The 23,467-nt window shown below is 40.0% G+C and overlaps 1 long non-coding RNA gene across 1 annotated transcript; it reads right to left on the bottom strand.

Annotated features, from left to right (window-relative positions):
- Positions 1 to 6,913: 6,913 nt before the first annotated feature.
- Positions 6,914 to 22,808, bottom strand: LOC129656194 (uncharacterized). The gene is made up of 3 exons (XR_008716261.1): positions 22,720 to 22,808; positions 9,864 to 9,937; positions 6,914 to 7,399 (listed from the first exon to the last, which is right to left on the bottom strand). It is a non-coding gene; the product is annotated as an uncharacterized LOC129656194 (long non-coding RNA).
- Positions 22,809 to 23,467: the final 659 nt, after the last annotated feature.

Raw genomic sequence — 23,467 nt, 5'->3', positions numbered from 1 at the left:
TAAAACTGCTTAAAACATTTTAAGTTCAATGAATTTGGTTTAAAAAAAAAAAAGAAAGAAAAAGTAAAAATTTTCCTTTTCTACCAATCCCACAAAGGAACCTCTGGATTCCATTCACTTTAACATCTTGGCAAATCCACAAAGCACCACATGTTGTTGGATATATATTCATTAGGAATTATTATTACTATTATTATCACTGTTACTAATTTATGGGATATCTCCTATATGCCAGATGCTGTTTGTATAATTATTAGAGCCAGTGTGAGAAGCAAGGATAAAGACCAGTTGGATCTGAGTGGAATTCCTTGGGCACATAACTTGACCTCTTAGAGCCTCAGTTAAGTCACCTGAAAATGGAGATGATGGCATCTTCACTAAAGCGATGGAAAGGACTGAATACATTCAATGCATGAAGACGTTGGCAAAGAATCAGGAACTTGATAAATATTCAATAGTGAAGAACTAGAGGGAGAGGGAGAGAAAGAAAGGGAGAATAATCTAAGAGGGGGCTGACATTTTTTAGTTAGAAAACTGAGGCTCAGTGTTCTCAACCTCTGTCTTCCCATTCATGCCTGTTCAGGGACTCTTCCTCACCCTGTGCTGTGCTCCCATCAACTCCAGTTTATCCTGTAATTCTTGTTTAAAACTCTCTCTCATTGAACAACCCTGCTCTTATTGAGCTGTGGAGCTGTCCATTGGAAAGAATGGGATACTAAGCTTCTAGGACTGCTTGTTGAAACTATTTTTCTGGTATCTCAGATACTTGGAGATGTTTGATCTCTCTTGCCTCATAAGCCGATACATTGTCTCCTTTGGATGAGCCCTTATATAGCTATGTCTATTACGTTCCTTCACATATGCTACCTGCTGTTGTAGTTATTTGGGGACTTATCATATCTACTCCAGTAGGTCACACTTTTTTTTTTTTTTTTAAGTTAACAGGACTGTGTTTTACTCAGAAGATCCAGAAGTAAAGACTCCACCTGTCAATGCAGGAGACATGGGTTGGATCCCTGAATCAGGAAGATCCCCTGGAAAAGGAAATGGCTGCCCACTCTAGTATTCTTGCCTGGAAAATCCCATGGATAGAGGATCCTGGCAGACAATAGTCCATGGGGTTGCAAAGAGTCAGACACAACTTAGTGACTAAACAACAACAACCCCAGGGTCTGCAGTGATTCTTCCAGATCTTTCTTCCTGATCTTTGGCTCTTCACCTCCCTCTTGAAACAGTTGTACTATTTACTGGGAAAGCTGGGGGAAGGAGCCACTAGGTATAAATGCTCTTCGTCTTATTCCCATCTGTATTTTCTGATGCCTGATTTCTAAAGAAGCAATGAACCTCTCTTGGGCAAAGCATACAACTTTACTGATGCATATCCACTTTTACTTATGCTCTTAGACCTATTTTAGAGAGCTGGCCAGCATAGCCTAAGGGTTAAATGTGTGTTCTGTTTAGCCCCTGCCTCCAGGGTGAGCGGTGTTTGGTGGTTTAGCCACTAAGTCATGTCCAACTCTGCGACCCCATGGACTGTAGTCTGCCAGGTTCCTCTGTCCACGGGATTCTCCAGGCAAGAATCCAGGGTGAGAATAAGGATTAAATGAGTTAGTCTGTGGAAAGTACTTAGTAGATAGAGTACTTAGCACATGGAATACAATCAGTAATTGTTGTGTGAGTGTGTGCTAAGTCACTTCAGTCATGTCTGACTCTGTGTAACCCTATGGACTGTAGCACACCAGGCTCCTCTGTCCATGGGATTCTCTAGGCAAAAATACTGGAGTGGGTTGCCATGCCCTCCTCCAGGGGATCTTCCTTACCCAGGGATGGAACCTGGGTCACCTGCATTGCAGGCAATTTCTTTACTGTCTGCGCCACCGCGAAAGCCCCCAGGAATTGTTAGCTATTATTATTAATTACCTTCCATCATCTTCTACAACTTGCTTCTTTAATAATCTTCTTTCATCCCTTTCTTCAGAGAAGGCAATGGCACCCCACTCCAGTACTCTTGCCTGGAAAATCCCATGGATGGAGGAGCCTGGTAGGCTACAGTCCGTTCAGTCACAAAGAGTCAGATACAGCTGAGCAACTTCACTTTCACTTTTCACTTTCCTGCATTGGAGAAGGAAATGGCAACCCACTCCACTGTTCTTGCCTGGAGAATCCCAGGGACAGGGGAGCCTGGTGGGCTGCCGTCTATGGGGTCGCATAGGGTTGGACACCACTGAAGCAACTTAGCAGCAGCAGCAGCAGCCTCCCTTTCTTCAATCTTATTCTCAAATCTCAAATTCTAAAAAAGTATCCTTCTAACCATGCATTCTGCTTAATCCATCATCTTCACTGGCTTCTTTCTTTTGGTTGTGAACCAAACTTCTGGAAAGAATAGTTCATATTTACTGGCTTTATAACCTAATTTCCTGTTTCTTCCCTGATTTACTGCAGACAATCTAGATTCCAGACCCAGTGCTCCACTGACTCTATTCTGACAAAAATCACCAGTGACTTCTTCAGTCTTTATCCTACTTGATGTGTCTGAAATCCTTTTGGAAAAACTCCCCTACCTCAGCTTTGATATTAATAACTTTACTTTCTCAATTCTCCTCCTGTATCTCTAACATCCCCTTCACTCTCTTTCAGCAGCTCCATTTCCTCTGTTCACTCCCTGAATGTTAATATTCCTGAATATTCTTTCCTTTACCTTATTTCTTCTCATAGACTATGTGAGCGAATCTGGAGCTTTGGCCCTGACCTCTTGACTGAACTATAGACTCATAGAGCTAATCGCTTGTTAGGTATCTCCGCCCTGACAATCCACATGCATCTCTAAACCTACAAGATGTCTTCCCTATCTCCCTTAATGGCCCACCAACCAGTTAGCCAAGTTACATGTCTCAAGGCAGCCCTCAAGGCAATTATTACCTCCATATCCAATCAGTTATCTAGACCAGATTCTGTCTCCCTTATTCATAAAGAACTACCTTTACCTCTCCATTCTCATCATGTCTCTGCAAATCCAGACCCTCATTATCTCTCCAACTTGGGACTGTTGAGGACCTTCCTTATCAATTGTCCAATCTATAGTTTCTTACTATAGATAATCCAGTGTGCACAGTTTCCAAGTATGATAATTATGAAACACAGATCTATTTTCCTCACTTTCTGAATATAATTTTGCAGTATCTTCCCACTGCATGCAAATAAAGCCTACTTTTTAAACCTTTGTCTAGCAAAATTCTAGTGAATACTCTAAGATCTAGTTTCTTTGTACTACCTTTTGTTCCCAGGCTAACCAAGGCACTACTTTGTATCTTACTGTGTATAATCTGCAGTCTAGTTTATATCTCTTGTCTTGTGACATAATCACGGGGATAGACTAGCTGACCCCTAAGGTGATGTCACCAAGCTAAAATGGTATCTCTCCTGTTGTATTACCTGCTTAAAAGTGCTCACTATCCAGAGACCCAAATGGAAACCTAGAAATTGTCCTAGATTTCTCATTTATAAGTGTAGTCTATAGATACTAACAATATTACCTGCCAGGCATCATAAATAATGCATCATCATAATAAGACCAAATATTATATCATACTTACTATGTGACAGACCTTGTTTGAAGTTAGATAGGTATATAGAAATAGATAGATATGATGTATAAATATATAACACAGAACTAATAGTGTATAAAAATATTAGTATATATCTCAAATAGTTGTAGTGAGTATTAAGTGTTCTAAGTGTACTTTTATGCACATCAATTAGAACAGTTTATCCTCACAATAACCATTTGAGATACATGCTCTTACTTTATTTTAGACAGTAGGGAAACTAATTTAGAGAGGATTACCAATTTACTCAAGATCACACAGTTAATAAACCATGGAGCAGGGCTGTGAACCCAATCAGCGTAGCACCAAAGTCCTTGCTCTTAACAGTTGCTCTTTTCTGCCTTTGATTCAAGTAGCAGTAATAGTAGCATCCCCTAAAGTTTTCTATGTACAAAGCACTGTTCTGAATATATTACATGCATTACTTCATACAGTCCTTACAACACCGTCTGTGAGGTAGGTGCTGTTGGTGCCATTTTTCTCCTTGATTTCCTGTATAGACAAACTTAAAGAAAACTGGATCAAAATTCAAACTGGAAACCCTGGAAATGAAATACTCAGTTCAAAAGAGTAGCTTGTACTCTTTTAAAGGCTTATTTCAGAATTCCTTGGAATTTTCTCTCTTTTTCAGATAACTTAACACAAACTTTTAGATAACTTTCCAATATGAGAGTTAGGGTCCTTTTTATTCATTCAGCCATCTACCTATTAAGCAAACATTTATTGAATACCTACTGTATGATAGACACTGAATCCTCCAGAGAATGTTTCTTCTCTTCAGAAAATAAAAAAATCTAGAAAGTGAAAGAGACATAAAAGGCAACAAGTACAATGAAGTATAACAGGTAGAATTATAGAGAGGTTAAAAAACAGATTCTAGTGACTATAACCATGGGAAATAGAAATGCAACAAGGGTGGAGGACTGATGCTCTCATTATGATTATAGATCTTTAAAAGCTATCATTTGAAGCCATGTTTATTATTGGGCTGGGAATAATAACACTTCTGTGTTTGTATAGCACCAATTCTGTGCAATTTTAAGATAATATCTTAGTAATCTTCACAACCTTGGAGGTCTGACCAATTATAATTATCACCATTTGCCATACGGGAAAGCAGAAGTACAAGGTAGGGAAGGCAGAAATTCACGGTTGCTCAAAAATTTCCTAGTGGACCTAGAAATGGAATTCTAATTTTCTGTAGCTCATTGAAGTGTCCAGAATAACAAGATCATGCTAATTCCACACTCTCTCCCCATTTCTCCCCTTGTCATGGAAAAGTAGAGCAAAATGTTATAGCTGAAAAGGCTAAAGTGGAGCTAAAGACAGCTGGATACAATGACGAGATCTGCAGGAAATGCCAGATAAATTATGGTACAGATTTGTGATAATGAGGAGGACTGATGTTTTTGGGATAATTCAGGCTGTCTGCCAGAAGGAAACTGTTTTTGCTTTTAATTTAAGTTGATGTATATAGATATAACAGAGTACATTACATAAATCATAGGTGTACGCATTGATAATGTCTACAAATGAATACTGTATTTGTTCGCTAGACACACCATAACAAAATACCATAGACTGGGTGACTTAAGTAGCAGAAATTAATTTTTTCAGTTTTGGAGGCTGTAAGTACAACATTAAAGTGCTGTCAGAGTTACATTCCTCTGAGGCTTCTCTTCTGGCTTGCAGATGGCCAATCTCTTACCGTCTCTTCACGTGATCTTTGCTCTGTGGCCTTGTATCCCTGACGTCCCCTCCTCTTTTTCTCAGTCATACTAGATTAGTGAGTGAGTGAAAGTCACTCAGTCATGTCCGACTCTTTGCAAGTCTGTGGACTGTCCATGGAATTCTCCAGGCCAGAGTACTGGAGTGGGTAGCCTTTCCCTTTTCCAGGAGATCTTCCCAACCCAGGGATCGAACCCAGGTCTCCCGCATTGCAGGCGGATTCTTTAACGAACTGAGCCACAAGAGAAGCCCAAGAATACTGGAGTGGGTAGCCTATTCCCTCTCCAGGGGATTTTCCCAACCCTGGAATTGAACTGGGGTCTCCTGCATTGCAGGCAGATTCTTGACCAACTGAGCTATCAGGGAAGCCCTAATACTAGATTAGGGCTGTTCCCAAATGGTGTCTTAATTTAATCATTTCTTTAAAGACCTTATCTCCAAATAAAGTTACATCTTAGATACTGGGGTGAGGGTGGGACTTTAACAAACGAATTTGGAGGAGGACACAATTCAACCATAGAAAATACATATATAAGATACAGCCTAGATCAAGATATAGAACATTCCCTTGCTCTCAGAAGGCTCTTCTGTACTTTCGTCTAGTCAATCTTTCTCCAGTGCTAATAGCTTTTCATCTTTATCATTATTGATATATTTTTTCCTGTTTCAGAACTCCATAATATTTACATGCTTGTTATCATTTGGCCGCTATTTTTTCCCTCAAAATGATGTGTCTCAGATTAATCCATATTATTTCATGTAGCAGTATTTTATTTCATTTTATTGTGTAAATAAAATTTATATAATATTTGAGTTGCTTCCAATTTTTGGCTTGTGATAAAGCTGCTGCAAGCATTCTTGTATATGTCTTTTGGTGGACATAATCATTCCTTTCTATAAAGTATATAGCAAAAGTGGAATTGCTAGGCTATAGATATGTGGGTGTATTGAATGCTGCCGTCTATGGGGTCACACAGGGTCGGACGCAACTGAAGCGACTTAGCTGCTAAGTTGCTTCAGTCATGTCCGACCCTGTGCGACCCCAGACGGCAGCCCACCAGGCTCCCCCATCCCTGGGATTCTCCAGGCAAGAACACTGGAGTGGGGTGCCATTTCCTTCTCCAGTGCACGAAAGTGATAAGTGAAAGTGAAGTTGCTCAATCGTGTCTGACTCCTAGTGACCCCATGGACTTCCACCTACCAGGCTCCTCCATCCATGGGATTTTCCAGGCAAGAGTACTGGAGTGGGGTGCCATTGCCTTCTCCAGCAGCAGCAGCAGATGTTAATAAATACTATAGAATAACTTTCCAAAGAAGGTATGCCAACACATACTCACACTAGCAATGTAAGTTCCAGTTGTTGAACATCTTGATCAACACAGCATTATCCATCTCTAATTTTAGTCATTTTGATGGGATGTATATCACTGAAATTTTAATTTATATTTCCCTGATGACTAATGCTGTTGACTTTTGGTCATTCGATATCCTTTTTTGTCAACTGTTGTTTAAGTCTTCTTTCCACTTTTTAATTGGTTGACTTTTTTCTTAATTTCTGTGTTTTTTTTGTATATTCTGGATACAGACCCTTTTTCAGGATTTGTATTACAAGTATCTTCTCTTGGCCTATGGCTTTTCTTTTTTCTTTTTAAATGGTGTCTTTTCATGAATAGACATTCTTAGTGTTAATTAAGTTCAATGTTTCAATCTTCCTTTTACAGGTTGTCCTGATGTTCCATTTTAAGAAATCATGTCTAACTCCAAAGTCATGAAGATATTCTCCTGTGTTTTCTTCTAGAAGTGTGATTGCTTTATTTTCATGTAAAAGATTATGATTCATCTCAAACTAGTTTTCCTGTATGTTTATCCGGTTGATCCAGCACCATTTGTTTCCCACAGAATTGCAGTAGTGGCTATGTAGCTAATTGTGCATGTGTGTGCTCAGTAATGTCCAACTCTTTGTGACCCCATGGACTTAGCCCACCAGGCTCCTCTGTCCAAGGGGTTTCCCAGGCTCCTCCTCCAGGGGATGTCCCCGACCCAGAGATCAAATACCTAGAAGAGAACTTGAGATAATATTAATTCATAAATAATTTTGGCATGGGAAAGGCTTTTTCTAAAGTTCTTTTCAAACTTGTAAAGCTACTCAAAAACATTTAATACCCCAATTTTTATCTTAACATTAAATTTTTATCAATTTTAAAACAATCCAATAAAAAGGACAAAAAGAAAGACAAGAACAGATGGAAAAAATATTTTTTATACATATGACAAAGCATCCTTAATATATAAGAAATTACCACAAGTAAATAAAAGATAAATAACCAATAGAATGAATGGGCAAGGGAGACCATGGGGGGGAAAATCTTAACAGAAAACAGGCACATGAAAAGATACCCAGCCATATTCATATATTTTAGTTATACAAATTAAAACAAAAACAGTCATTTTTTTCTATTCAATTAAAAATTAAAAGTTTAGGTAAGTTCAAGGCTGAAGGGAAATAGGTACTACTATGTACTGCTGTCCATTGTGAAGGAGATCAGCCCTGGGATTTCTTTGGAAGGAATGATGCTAAAGCTGAAACTCCAGTACTTCGGCCACCTCATGCGAAGAGTTGACTCATTGGAAAAGACTCTGATGCTGGGAGGGATTGGGGGCAGGAGGAGAAGGGGACGACAGAGGATGAAATGGCTGGATGGCATCACTGACTCGATGGACATGAGTCTGAGGGAACTCCGGGAGTTGGTGATGGACTGGGAGGCCTGGTGTGCTGCGATTCATGGGGTCACAAAGAGTCGGACACGACTAAGCGACTGAACTGAACTGAACTGAACTGAATATACTGCTGATAGTGTAAATGATTAGAAAGCAGGCATTTCACCAGGCATTTCACAATTTTGTTGCAGTATTGCGTTTAATAGTGTAAACGTGCTGAGTTGTGTTTCCCCAAAATTCATTTGTGGAAACTCTAACCCCTGGAGCCCCTGAATGTGACCGTATCTGGAGATATGACTTTTAAGGAAGTGACTAAGTTAAGACGAGGTTGTTAGGATGGCCCGTGGTCTAATTCAACTGGTGTGCTCGTAAGGAGGAAATTAGGACACCAACAGATGCACAAAGGAAAGAACACAAGAAGACAGAGGGAGAAAACGGTCACGCACAACATGAGAAGAGAGACCTCAGAAGAAATCAACCCTCAGACACCTTAGTCTTGTAATGCTGGCCTCCAAACTGTGAGAAAATAGATTTCTGTTGTTTAAGCTCCCCAGTCTGTGGTATTGTGTTATGGCAACCCTAGAAAGCTAATACAAACAGTAATTTTTGATGGCTGTAAAAGGAAGAAAATGTCACCAATAGTTATCTCCAAAAAAATGGGATTATAGAGTAGGAAGGATAGAAGGTAGAGAAATTTTGTTTTACCTTATACCTCCCTATTCTGTTAATATTTAAAATATTGAACCTATATTATTACTGTTGTAATAAAATAGTTAATTTTAAAAAGCAATGGAAATTTTTTATTGTTTCTGTGCATCAGTATTTAAAGAATCAAGAAAAATGCCAAGAAATATATCCTTTGTGAGCATAAAATTTTCTCTTGTCTTACGTAGTTTTGATTTGCCATTTCTTCATGGGCTAGCTTTGAAAATAAATGTAATTCGTTTTGACTCTTTTGTCTGGTTCAATTGCTAATAGTTCAGCAGTATTGTTTTCTGTTGTTTTTCTTTTATAAATCTTTGGATTTATTTCTTCTTTCAAAACTTGAGAAATCATAATTTCGTGCGCTCAAGAATTGCATCAGAGTATTTAGAAAAACCCCTCAGCTTAAAGTTGAGTTCTTCATTTTTCCAGAAGACATCAACCAATCTACTGTAACATGAAATGAGTAATAACCATGCTGTTGTAATAACCCTCTCTTTTAATTACAATCTAGGAAAAAAGGGTTAGGGATAAATATATGGTAGACAGCACTGTTATTGGGCAATATTCCACTCTAAACACAAGTCTACAGCTCTACTTAAAATCTCCTTAGAAACATGATTCTCAGATAACTAAGGGAATACAAAAATGGTATAGCCACTAATTATTAGTTGATGTTAAATATTAATATAACTTTATTGCCAACATTTGTTTTCTTTCTTTTTGGATAATATTAGTGAAGTCTAAGTAACTATCTCACTCAGATTAAAAATATGGTAGTATGAATTAGTAAATAAATGGAAAATATGACATTAATAACCCACTTTAAAATTGTTCAGACGTTCTTTAAACAGAGCTATTAGAGTAGGAATGGATAAAATACTGTAGCTGAATGGCGGGAACCTCCTTGGGGCTTAACCCTCCAAGCTTTCTCACAATTGGCTGGCATCATCTATAGCCTTCACTGACATTATAATCCAATTGAATAAGCATTATGTTATGGGCCTCCTATGGGTCTGAAACTTTTGTTAGGTCCTGAAAGGGCAACAAAAGAAGTAAATGAAATCTGAAACAGCCAAGGCACCATGGAGAACATTAGGAATCACATACCAGCAGTAGTGTTTGCCTGACTTAAGCAGAGGGGAGGCCATCCTTACTTCAGCCCTTAGTCTCAGCAGTAGGAACTGTAGAGTAAAAGAACAAGATAGGAAATACTACATGACTTGAAGGAAATTGTACAAACCATTATCTTTGGAGAAGGCAATGGCAACCCACTCCAGTACTCTTGCCTGGAAAATCCCATGGACAGAGGAGGCTGGTAGGCTGCAGTCCATGGGGTCGCTAAGAGTCGGACACGACTGAGGGACTTCACTTTCACTTTTCACTTTCATGCATTGGAGAAGGAAATGGCAAGCCACTCCAGTGTTCTTGCCTGGAGAACCCCAGGGACAGGGGAGCCTGGTGGGCTGCCGTCTCTGGGGTCGCACAGAGTCGGACACGACTGAAGTGACTTAGAAGCAGCAGCAGCAGCAGCATTTCCTTAAAGGTCCATGTTTAAAATGCCTTAATTACATATAGCTTACTCATTTGGCCATTCATTTTGCTCAACAAATACATATTTGGTGCCTATGGTATCCCGGGCATTACCAGACCCTGGGAATATAATGGATCAGCACAAGGCTCTCCTGACTTTCAGGAGCTCACAGATAAACGGTATTGACAAAAAGTAAATTAATGGCTGTGCTGTGTGTTGTGCTTAGTCATTCAGTCATGTCAGACTCTTTGCGACCCCATGAATTGTAGCTTTCCAGGTACCTTTGTCCATGGGGATTCTCCAGGCAGCATTATTGAAGTGGGTTGCCATGCCCTCCTCCAGGAGATCTTTCCAACCCAGGGATCAAACCCAAGACTCCCACATTGCAGGCGGATTCTTTACTGTCTTGAGCCACCAGGGAAACGCAGATTAGTGACCAGATCTCCCAAATCTTAAAAAATAGCTAGAGACATCCTAGATTCATGTGCAAACAGGAACTTGGTCCATTGTTAAAAGACTTGCTGCTGCTGCTGCTGCTGCTAAGTCACTTCAGTCATGTTCGACTCTGTGCGACCCCATAGACAGCAGCCCACCAGGCTCCCCCGTCCCTGGGGTTCTCCAGGCAAGGACACTGCAGTGGGTTGCCATTTCCTTCTCCAATGCATGAAAGTGAAGAGTGAAAGTGAAGTTGCTCAGTCATATCCGACTCTTTGCGACGGCATGGACTGCAGTCCACCAGGCTCTTCCGTCCATGGGATTTTCCAGGCATGAGTATTGGAGTGGGGTGCCATTGCCTTCTCCGAATTTTGCTTCTATATGTCTCTATATCTGATTTCAATATGTACAGCCGTCAGAGAAGTAATTTTGAATTAACTGATTTCCCCATGCTCTTTTCTTTGTGTCCTATAAGTAGAAGCAAAATTATCAGACACCAGGAAATGGTTTCTAATCTTTGTCTGAAAAGCTAGAAAATCTTAGTTTTATTAGTCACTAGCTTAAAACATTTCAAAAATAAAAGAAAGAAAGAAAACATATGTACCAACTCACAAATCGCTGTCTTTAAAACATTTTGGGGTTGAGCTATGTATATATGTATATGTATGTGTGTATATATATATATGTACAAACAATCTCTGTTTAGAGCTTTTTAAATTTAAGAGGAAAATGTAAATTCAGGAAAATCTTCAGGGGAATAGTGAGCATCAGGAGTATGTATCTGCTTGTATTCTTGGTTGAAAATGGATCTTGGGAAGAAAGACACGCATGCTGATATGTTGGTGAGCAAAAAGGATAAGTTCTTTCCTGACAAAGCCACTGGCTTTGTTTGCTGGGCTTCTTTGCAGGGAGGGGAGCAGTGGAGGAGGTTGATTCATTTGTTTGTTTATTTCATAAACGACCCCAAACTATGTTTAAAACAGCACCGAAACTCAAGAGCAGGTCTGCACAATTTAGTCAACTTGTAAATGACATTTGTTTGGGAAACTGAAAAACATATCTGCTTTTGATTTAAAACTTTTTGCCAAACAAAATGAATATGTTTTTAAGTTTATTCTACCCTCCTCAAGAATAAGTCAGTCTTGGAACTGACATTGCTTTTTTAATGCAAAGGTCCCTGTGAGCACTGGTACAGGCACTAATCAACCAGAGGAGAGGCCAGCCTTAAACGACCACGTTTAGGCTGAATTAATGATTGTTGTCTGGTCTCCAAGTTGTGTCTGACTCTTTTGCAACCCATGGATTGTAGCCCACCAGGCTCCTCTGTCCATGAGATTTTCCAGGCAAGAATACTAGAATGGGTTGCCATTTCCTTCTCCAGGGGATCGAACCCATGTCTCCTTGTCTCCTGCATTGGCAGGCAGATTCTTTACCACTGAGCCACCAGGGAAGCTGAAATTAATAGTACCTGCTACTGGTGGTTTAGTAGCTAAGTTGTGTCCAACTCTTCTGCAACCCCATGGACTATAGCCTGCCAGGTTCCTCTGTCCATAGTATTTTCCAGGCAAGAATACTAGAGTGTGGTTGCCATTTGGCTATCTGGTAAAGAATCCGCCTGCAATACAGGAAACCCTGGTTCAATTCCTGGGTCAGGAAGATCCCCTGAAGAAGGGATTGGCTACCCACTCTGGTATTCTTGGGCTTCCCTGGTAGCTCAGATGGTAAAGAATCCACCTGCAATGCAGGAGACCTGGGTTCGATCCCTGGGTTGGGAAGATCCCCTGGAGGAGGGCACGGCAACCCACTCCAGTATTCTTGCCTGGAAAATCCCATGGACAGAGGAGCCTTGCAGGCTACAGTCCATGGGGTCACAAAGAGTTGGACATGACTGAGCTACTAAGCACAGCACAGCACAGCTGGCTATCAGCCCTACCTGTTGAACTTCCTCAATCCATTTCACTGGTTGCCAACATAGTCATGGCCCAGAAAATCTTCATATGAAGTTTAGAACTAAAAACAGATGTAGTAATAAAAGTCACACACAAAAAAACAGAAAATAAAAGGATTAGCACCTCTAATTTAGTTCTGAGATCAAAAATAATGTTATAGAATTATGGCCTATTCATTAAGGAGAATCCTTTTATTAATCCTAAAAATATTCAGGGCACTTTAAACGTATAACCTAGGGCTTGCTAAGTCCCTAAAAATTATGAATATTAGATTTTATTCTAATATTTTTGTTGTTATGTTCTGTTTCTCAAAATCTTTTTATGAATCAGAACTTGTGGGCTTTCCAACACAAATTTCAATGGCGTATGAATATGTTTACTCTTTTTAATATCAAAAAATACTTTAATCTAGAAAGTGTAGCCCATTGACATCAGGGCCTTAAACTTCTCTTCCGCAAAGACTTACAGTTACAACAGTGTTCATACACAGCATTTCACGAATTTTCTCAACCTGATAAAGTTAATTGTCCCTGGTCACCATGAAGAAATTTAGGCTCAGAGGACTAAGTGACTTGTCACAAGCACATGTATAGTGAATCGTGGCACAAGGCCTTGAACTCAGCTCTTCTGCCTTTCAGCACACACTGTCTCTTGGATCTGAATGTGCATTGGAAGGACTGATGCTGAAGCTGAAGCAATACTTTGGCCACCTGATGCAAAGAGCTGACTCATTGGGAAAGACCCTGATACTGGGAAGGACTGAGGGCAGAGAAGGGGATGAGATGGTTGGATGGCATCATTGACTCAATGGACATGTGTGTGTGTGTGTGTGTGTGTGTGTGTGTGTGTGTCACTCAGTTGTGTCTGACTCTTTGTGACCCCATGGACTGTAACCTGCCAGTCTCCTCTCTCCATGGAATTCTCCATGCAAGAACATGAGTTTGAGCAAACTCCAGGAGAGAGTGAAGCACAGGGAAGCTTGGCTTGCTGCAGTTCATGGGGACACAACTTAGCAATTGAAAAAAAAACAGTCTTTTGTACAGACAGAATGAACTGGGAATACAGTTCTGGGCTGTCAGTTCTGAATGGTCAGAAAATCACACAAAAAATTCCTGCTCTTCCTCTCCCCTTGTCCCCACATTTAATATTTTCCACCAAGTAAACATGGCTGTGGAAGCCAGTCTTTGGGGTGAGAATAAGGCAGTGTCCTTAGGGATAATATCAGCTTGGGTTGGGGGAGCTGGGTTATAGAGACTGGGGGAGGAACTGGTGCCAAGCACACAGTTCTGGTGTTGGCACAATGACAAGTACAAGTGTGCTCACGTCTTACCTTATACTGGCCCTTTAATTCTCTGCAGCCTGACCCCAGGTCCCTCCAAAGTTTTCTAATGAAAGAATCACTGCCAGTTGCAGTGACTGGCAATGGTTCTGCTGATTTACTTACCTTTCTTTTCCTTTTGGTTCTACTGAAAAAAAAAATATTGCTGGGAGTCCCATCACTGTGGGAATAGATTCAAGACCCTTTGAAAATCTACCTAAGAAAATCTCTGCACAAATTGTTAACAGTGGTCATGCCTGGGAAGATTTTCATTTTTACCACTTTTGTGGTACTGTAATTTTTATGACTACGTATTAGTTTTTGTTAAATAACACAACCAAATATTTTAAAATCTATGTAAGCTCTATCAACTATACATGGAAAAAAAATCAGTATTTCTGCCTTTTGACATTTCTTATAAAAGTTCTCATTGACATCTTGTACTGTTACTCTCCTTTTTACAACTTTATGTAACAGAAAACTTTTAAAGGTAGCACAGGGTGACAGTAACAGTTTAGCATCTGAAGTCAACTGACACCAATTTGTGTCCTAGCTCCCTCAATAATCTGCTGTGCAACCTTAGGTAAATCATTCAACCTCTCTGAACCTTGGTTTCCTATAATAGAAGTTGACTAAATAATGCCTACAGGTTCTCCTTCATCATTCATCAGGTCAGATCAGATCAGATCAGTCGCTCAGTCATGTCCAACTCTTTGCGACCCCATGAATCGCAGCACATCATTCATGGACACCTTAAATCATTGTTTCTACTGTGTAGCATGTTTGCTAGTAGTCCCTTGGTGTGCATTCTCTTTGTCTTTTATTAAAACTCTCAGCTACAAAAGCTCCTCACCTGTCTTCCCTGCGGTCGATAGAATATGAGCAGAAGTAATGTTTGCAACTTCTGGGTTGCACCTTTAGAAGCAAAAAACAAGTATTTCCTTCGATCCTTTCCCCCTTTCTGCTTGCTGAAAACTAACTGAGGAGATGTGTTGGTAATCCATCTTCCACCACAAAGAGGGAACAATAGGAAGGATGGAGATAGAGGAAACAGACTTCTATGAGAGAAAAATACATTTCTATCTTGTTTAATGCACTTTTGATAAGTTGGGCTTCTGTTTTAGTAATTAAAATTGGATTTGCAGTTACAAGGGAAAACCAGCTTTATTCAATTTTCCCCAACTGTGTTTCAGTTGGCTTTGCTTAATTCCCTGGTTGAAAGGTTTCTCCTCTTTTTAGTGGCACTGATAGTCTGTGGGTTTTAACAAACATGTTGTCCCATGGTAGGAAATTGCCATTATAAACTCTAAGCTTATCCTAATTATGACTGATAGTCGGCTTGCTCATATGGTTGCTTCGTGGCCAGGTATTTATTCGTGTACACGTTTTATCAATCCCAAAGAAAGGCAATGCCAAAGAATGCTCAAACTACCACACAATTGCACTCATCTCACACGCTAGGAAAGTAATGCTTAAAATTCTCCAAGCAAGGCATCAGCAATATGTGAACCGTGAACTTCCTGATGTTCAAGCTGGTTTTAGAAAAGGCAGAGGAACCAGATATCAAACTACCAACATCCACTGGATCATGGAAAAAGCAAGAGAGTTCCAGAAAAACATCTATTTCGGCTTTTTTGACTATGCCAAAGCCTTTGACTGTGTGGATCACAATAAACTGTGGAAAATTCTTCAAGACATGGGACTACCAGACCACCTGATCTGCCTCTTGAGAAATCTGTATGCAGGTCAGGAAGCAACAGTTAGAACTGGACATGGAACAACAGACTGGTTCCAAATAGGAAAAGGAGTATGTCAAGGCTGTATATTATCACCCTGCTTATTTAACTTATATGCAGAGTACATCATGAGAAACGCTGGACTGGAAGAAACACAAGCTGGAATCAAGATTGCCGGGAGAAATATCAATCACCTCAGATATGCAGATGACACCACCCTTATGGCAGAAACTGAAGAGGAACTCAAAAGCCTCTTGATGCAAGTGAAAGTGGAGAGTGAAAAAGTTGGCTTAAAGCTCAACATTCAGAAAACAAAGACCATGGCATCCGGTCCCATCACTTCATGGGAAATAGATGGGGAAACAGTGGAAACAGTATCAGACTTTATTTTTGGGGGCTCCAAAATCACTACAGATGGTGACTGCAGCCATGAAATTAAAAGACGCTTACTCCTTGGAAGGAAAGTTATGACCAACCTAGATAGCATATTCAAAAGCAGAGACATTACTTTGCCAACAAAGGTGAGTCTAGTCAAGGCTATGGTTTTTCCTGTGGTCATGTATGGATGTGAGAGTTGAACTGTGAAGAAGGCTGAGCGCTGAAGAATTGATGCTTTTGAACTGTGGTGTTGGAGAAGACTCTTGAGAGTCCCTTGGACTGCAAGAAGATCCAACCAGTCCATTCTGAAGATCAGCCCTGGGATTTCTTTGGAAGGAATGATGCTAAAGCTGAAACTCCAGTACTTTGGCCACCTGATGTGAAGAGTTGACTCATTGGAAAAGACTCTGATGCTGGGAGGGATTGGGGGCAGGAGGAGAAGGGGACAACAGAGGATGAGATGGCTGGATGGCATCATTGACTCGATGGACGTGAGTCTGAGTGAACTCCGGGAGTTGGTGATGGAAGGGAGGCCTGGTGTGCTGGGATTCATGGGGTCGCAAAGAGTCAGACACGACTGAGCGACTGATCTGATCTGATCTCAGTGACATAATACAAAATATATTTATTTCTTTCTCATATAAAATCCAAAACAGATATCTGAGTGGCAGGTGGCTCTCCTTCTAGTGATGATTTGGGACTTCTTTATCTTGTGATTCTGCTGTCTTCAAACTATGGCATACTAGGTCAAAATGCTTATTATCACTAAGCCAGAGGAATAGAGATGAAAACAAAGATTATATGCCATGGAAGGATGGAAAGTTATTGAGCCGGTCTAAAATTAGCACATATCACTGTTTTTCACATTCCATTAGCTAAAACAGGATCATATTTAATTGCAAACAAGACTGAAAAATGTTTCAGGGAGAAGAAAAAATGGATTTGATAAATATCAACTCAGTGTATGCCACAAAAAGCTCTTGACCCATGCTTAGTACCTGGGTTCTGTATCCTTGTCTCTCAGGTTGGTTAACTATACACACTCCTTCTTATATCCTAGTAACTAGTTCTGTTGGCCTTGGAAAGAAGTATAATTAACAGAATTCACTGGGTCTAGACATTAGTACGGAGAAGGCAATAGCACCCCACTCCAGTACTCTAGCCTGGAAAATCCCAGGGACAGGGGAGCCTGGTGGGCTACAGTCCATGGGCTCGCTAAGAGTCGGACATGACTAAACGACTTCACTTTCACTTTTCACTTTCATGCATTGGAGAAGGCAATGGCAATCCACTCCAGTGTTCTTGCCTGGAGAATCCCAAGGACAGAGGAGCCTGGTGGGCTGCCGTTGGATATGAGTCGGATACGAGTGACTCGACTTAGCAGCAGCAGCAGCAGACATTAGTAAGTTGAATAGGTTAAAGTATATGTAGCTTGTGGAAAATACTAAAAGGAGCACTTTAGGTTTGATTCCACTTCTAGACTTGGTACCTGCACAGTGGTTAGAGAGAAGGAAGCTGGACTTTCAGGGTTTGTTTGCATTTGAAGGGGGAGAAAGGAAATAATAGTACCAATCATACATTCATCCAATAAATCTTTACTGCATGTCTCCACTCTGCCGGGAAGCAGCACATAGAAAGACTATGGATAGGGACTTTTGTGGTGGTCCAGTGGCTAAGACTCTGCACTCTTAATGCAGGGGTCAGGTTTGATCACTGGTCAGGGAACTAGATTCCACATGCTGCAATGAAGATTGAAGATGCTGTGTGCTGGAGCAGCCAAATAAATTGTTTTTTAAAAAATAAATAAATAGAAAACAAAGACTATGAATAGTGTTGACATTTGGTACAACATGGAAGGAGTGAATGCTCAAGGGTCTCTCGCCTTCAAAATACCATAACACTTGCTCATGTGTGGCCTCCCTTGCTGGCTTCATGTTTTTCACCCAGGATGTGGGGTGTCTATGGAAGGGACTTTCTGTCTCAGTGCTGTGTACTTCCCTAAAATGAGAAATTTATCTAATTTGGTTCCTTTCAACTTGTTTAAGAATTATCTTTCACCATGGTGAAACAAGCTAGGACCCACATTTAAAAGAAAAATTCTCTACCAGATGTGCAAAATTTAAGAAGTCATGTACAAAAATCTCTGACCTTGACCCCTCATCCCTTCATTCCTCACTTTTCTGTCTCTATCGTATGCATTATCGTATTTATACTTCCATTTGAGTCTCTATGGCTTAAGGCATCATTTGATTTTTTCCAGGTTATAACCTTAGCTCCCTTTCCTGCATAATGCTTTCTTTCAATATGAAACCCTCTCTAGGCAATGTGATTCTGAATTCATATTGTCCACCCATCATTCTTCTCCAGACTCAAACTAAACTCTCATCTTGGAGGGCATCTGCTGCTCCCGTTGCAGTATCACTGGGGTAAGTTCCACACATTTTCTACTTCACTCTCTCAGCTTTTATCACTTGTCCAGCATGATGGTATTTGTATTTTTGTCTGCCTGTCAATTCACTCTCCCCACTTCTTCCGGTAACAGAATCCTACATAGGAGTAATCGAATAAACAAATAAGCTTTATGGTCATAATGGACCACATTCCGCAATTTACTTATTTTACCTCTGTGAAGTCTCAGAAAAAAAGAGATAGAAATCATATTATTTCCTTATTGGGTATCCCAATCAGTTATATGCTTCCTTCATTGAAAGCAAAACCCATAAGTGGAAATATAGAACATAGCAGATGTGTTTTATTGGAGAAATGTTCACAATGTTCTACATGCATGCTATGACGTCAGAGTAAATGATCCTCAACCAGTTTTTCTTTTTCCTACAAAAAGACCACATAAAGTTCACAACATTTTCATTGAGGTAAACCAGCTTTGTTCCCTGGGTACTGTTGACTGAACAAGGCAAACTTGAGTGTGCTCGATGTGAAGGAAGCCAAGTACTTTGAGAGGACTTGGCAATATCTCTGCCCAACAACAGCACACAGAGAGGAGGAGACAGTGGATCTCAGGCTATATCCTGAATGATGCTGAACAACCCATTCTTGAAAGAACAGGGCTAGAGTCAACAGTGACTGCACAACTCCTCAGTCACACCTGCATGTTATTTTTATTGGAACAAACTCTTATTACCAAAAATAATCTACAATTGATTATTCATTACAATCTTAACAAACCTTACTAATACAATTAAAGTTCCCTACTTCTGCCAAAGAAATTATATAATATATATATGTATATATTAAATAGTTTATGGTGGTTTAGAAGCTAAGTCATGTCCAATTTTTGTGACCCCATGGACTGTAGCCTGCCAGGTGCCTCTGTCTGTGGAATTCTTCAGGCAAGAATACTGGAGTGGGTTGCCATTTCCTTTGCCAGCAAATCTTCCCAACCCAGGAATCAAAGCCGGGTCTCCAGCATTGCAGGAAGATGCTTTACCAACCGAGCTACGAGGGAAGCTCTATATAGTTCATATACATACATACACACACACACATATATACACATATACATACATATATGTATGTACACACATATACATATACTATATAGTTTCATATGTAAAGAAAGAAGATATGATAGGTACTACCTAGATTAAGTTATATATCGCTTGGGTTACCCAAGATAGTCCTGCTGCTGCTAAGTCGCTTCAGTCATGTCTGACCCTGTGCGACCCCATAGACGGCAGCCCACTAGGCTTCCCCGTCCCAGGGATTCTCCAGGCAAGAACACTGGAGTGGGTTGCCATTTCCTTCTCCAATGCATGAAAGTGAAAAGTGAAAGTGAAGTCACTCAGTCGTGTCTGACTCTAATGACCCCACGGACTGCAGCCTACCAGGTTCTCTATCTGGCATAATTGTTAACAATGCCCATTTCAATTTCAGAAGTGTTCCAGTATGGTTACTCTAACTATATTAGATCCAAAAGGCATCTTATCTGAGACAGAGGATAACTAGATGTTGAAATGAGATAGGAATATCAGAAAAGGTGATGCAATTTTCTTGACTGGAAGCTTCTCAAATTTATTATGCAACTGAAGATTCTGAAAAAAAAAAAAAAAAAAAAAGTGCACCATACCAAAGGTCTAGACAAAGAATTTTGTTTCTGATGCTGCCAGAAATGTATTTTGAAATATGTCCTGGGTAAACTGATGGTCATAGGGATAAAAATCATGAAATCATGTTAAATATGTCTAGAAGTTCCTAATATATGCTTGGATTTTCTTAATATTTAGCCTAATGTCTTTAATGACACCTTTAGCTATGTTTTTGGTTATTGTTTACATCTATTTTCTCAAACCATAGGCAAATGTTAAGAGTCTACTCAGTGTTTCTGAGTCATTCCTTGTTACCTATCATGTTGTCAGCAATCCCCAAAAACAAGTCACAGAGGAAATGCAAGCAAAGCATACCAGGGGTTGAAAACTGAAAATGGAATGCTGTCAATGTCCATAGACTTCTGAGCCAATAGGTTTTGCTAAAGCTGTCTTCTTAGGTTTCAGGATCATATCTAGCCCATACAGCCTGTTTTTTGTGTGTGTGTTTCATCTCTCTTGCTTAATTATAAGTTCCTGCCTCCTTAGTTTTTGTGTGTAGACTGATAACTGTCCCCCAATAGTCATTATTTTTTTCCTAGGATAATAGTGCTTACCTCCTGTTTTCCACATTTTTATTGGCAACATGGCTACTTGCTAGAGACTAAGCACATCTGCCAGCCCCTGGAACCCACTCATGGTTATCATACCTAGCAGAAGGTACTCATATAATTTCTACATTGTTTACTTTAAGGAAACTTTTTGCTGTGGACTTGTTTTCTTTTCCCTTTTTGAAAACTGGAAACAAAATATGCCAGCCACCTAGCTTAGAAAATGCAGGTTATGACAGTGCCACCCTAGTGCCTTACCAACAAAGGTCCATCTAGTCAAGGCTGTGGTTTTTCCAGTGGTCATGTATGGATGTGAGAGTTGGACTGTGAAGAAAGCTGAGCACCGAAGAATTGATGCTTTTGAACTATGGTGTTGGAGAAGACTCTTGAGAGTTCCTTGGACTGCAAGGAGATCCAACCAGTCCATTCTAAAGGAGATCAGTCCTGGGTGTTCATTGGAAGGACTGATGTTAAAGCTGACACTCCAATACTTTGGCCACCTCATGAGAAGAATTGACTCATTGGAAAATGAGTCAATCCCTCCCTGTTTCTGGGAGGGATTGGGGGCAGGAGGAGAAGGGGACAACAGAGGATAAGATGGCTGGATGGCATCACCGACTCAATGGACATGAGTTTGAGTAAGCTCCGGGAGTTGGTGATGGACAGGGAGGCCTGGCATGCTGTGATTCATGGGGTCGCAAAGAGTTGGACACAACTGAGTGACTGAACTGGAACTGGATCCCTAGTGTGATCTTTGAATTAGCAGAATCAACATCACCTGGATGCTTTTTAGAAATACATAATCTTGGGCCCCATGCTAGTCCCACTGAACCAGAATCTGCATCTTAGTAAGAACCTCAGGTAGTTTGAATGAACATTAAGATTTGAGAAGTACAGCCTCAGTAGTGGATAATGGGTCAACAGGATGGAAAAAAAAAATCTAAATCTCAATTATTTTGTAGAGCAAATCTGTCTACTGGCCTGGTCTGCCTGCCTGTAGACCTATTACAAGACAGCACAATATCTTCTTTAAGCCATTGACAACCTACTCCAGTATTCTTGCCTGGAAAATCCTATCGACAGAGGAACCTGGCCAGCTACAGTCCATGGGGTTGCAAAGAGTCAGATAATACTGAGCATGCATAGACACAAGCCATTGAATTTTGGGGTGTCTTTTTGATCTCTAATCTAACTAATATTCTTTATTGCTTGTAATAGCAAACCTACTTTTTAAACCTCTACCAGAAATTTGTGGAGAAAGAGATGAGAAAGGATAGCTCCTTTCTGAATATTTGAGAGTACTTCCTCCACCCTTCAGGAGAGAACCTAAATTTAACTCAATCTATGTTGATTTATCTGGGACTGGGAGAGTGGGGAGTGCTCTCACCCCATCCTCCTGAGTATCACTGCACTTTCCAATGACCATTTTTGGTCTCCTTGAGAATGCTGAGTTAAGAAGCTCCATATAAATATTAAATGAACTGAATACACGATGTCTCCGGAGATGGTTTCATCATTTTCTTTTCCAGAAGACCCAAATTCTAACTAACAGCATTAATCAAATAGACCACATTTATTTTAAAGTCCATTAGGGCATGCATGTTTTTGTTTTAATATATAGACTCTTGTCCACTATTTAATTTAACATCAACCATTTCTTCTTTCTTCCTTCTATCTCTGGTTTGGTAAATGTATTTTCCCGACTTGCAATTCCTGTACGTCAATCCAACAAATGTTTATTCAATACCTTCAAAATGCTAGGTATTATATTAAATGCTAGAAAAATAGTTGTGAATAAGATAAAACAGATCTGGCCATGTACAGCTCACAGTCTAATTAGGCAGAAGACCAATGAACAAGTAATTACACAGCTAAAGAATGTTAAGAAATGGAAAGTACTTAGAATACCTGCAATGATGTTCATTGACTGAATAAATGAAGAAATAAATTAACCATTATCACCTTTTCTCCAAAGCCTCCATGGAGACAAGAGGCACAGTTCCCTTATTTTCAGCTTCTCTCACTCCTTTGTGTTCCTATCGGTCTTTATGCCTGTGAAAGAGAAGTTGGATAATTAACTAGCTAAAAATAAGGGTTTATACTTAATGTCCATGGAAGATGACTGGAAAGGAACTTGGCAAAATGAAAACAGTTGCATTTGGTGGTAAGATTATGGCTTATTTTATTCTTTTCCTTGTTATTAAAATATTGATTGTATAATACATTAAAACTGAAAATAAAAAGGACATGTTTGTATGTATGTTAACCTTTTTTTTTTCATTTCATAAAGGAAGTGATGGTGCATTTCCTTCACAATACCAATACCTTATCAGGGTCCCTTGGGATTGACTAATGTCATTTTCCTTCCTTTTTCTGCCTTATGTGAACAAGCCACTGTGACACTAGTTTCTGGTATTTGGTTTACAAAGGTCTATCTTGCCAAACAACTCTGTTTTAAATAATATCTTTGCTTCATATTCATACCTGATAGTCTTCTCTGAGGGTACCAATCAAAGGTCAAGACCTTTTTCACAACATCACTGATCTTCCTTGAAAATCCATGGAGAGTGGATAGATCAGATAGTGGAGTGGTAACTGAAGAAATAAAGAGGAAGTTGCTCAGGACAGAAGATAAAAATATGAGACAAAGGAAACAAACTACTCTTGGATAGGGTGCTTCTGAGGCTGGGATTCTTCCCAGGGAAGACCA

This window comes from Bubalus kerabau, chromosome 6 (assembly GCF_029407905.1).
Source record: "Bubalus kerabau isolate K-KA32 ecotype Philippines breed swamp buffalo chromosome 6, PCC_UOA_SB_1v2, whole genome shotgun sequence".
Lineage (NCBI taxonomy): Eukaryota > Metazoa > Chordata > Mammalia > Artiodactyla > Bovidae > Bubalus > Bubalus kerabau.
Note: the sequence above shows the minus strand (reverse complement) of the source record. Positions and strands in the feature narration are given on the sequence as shown.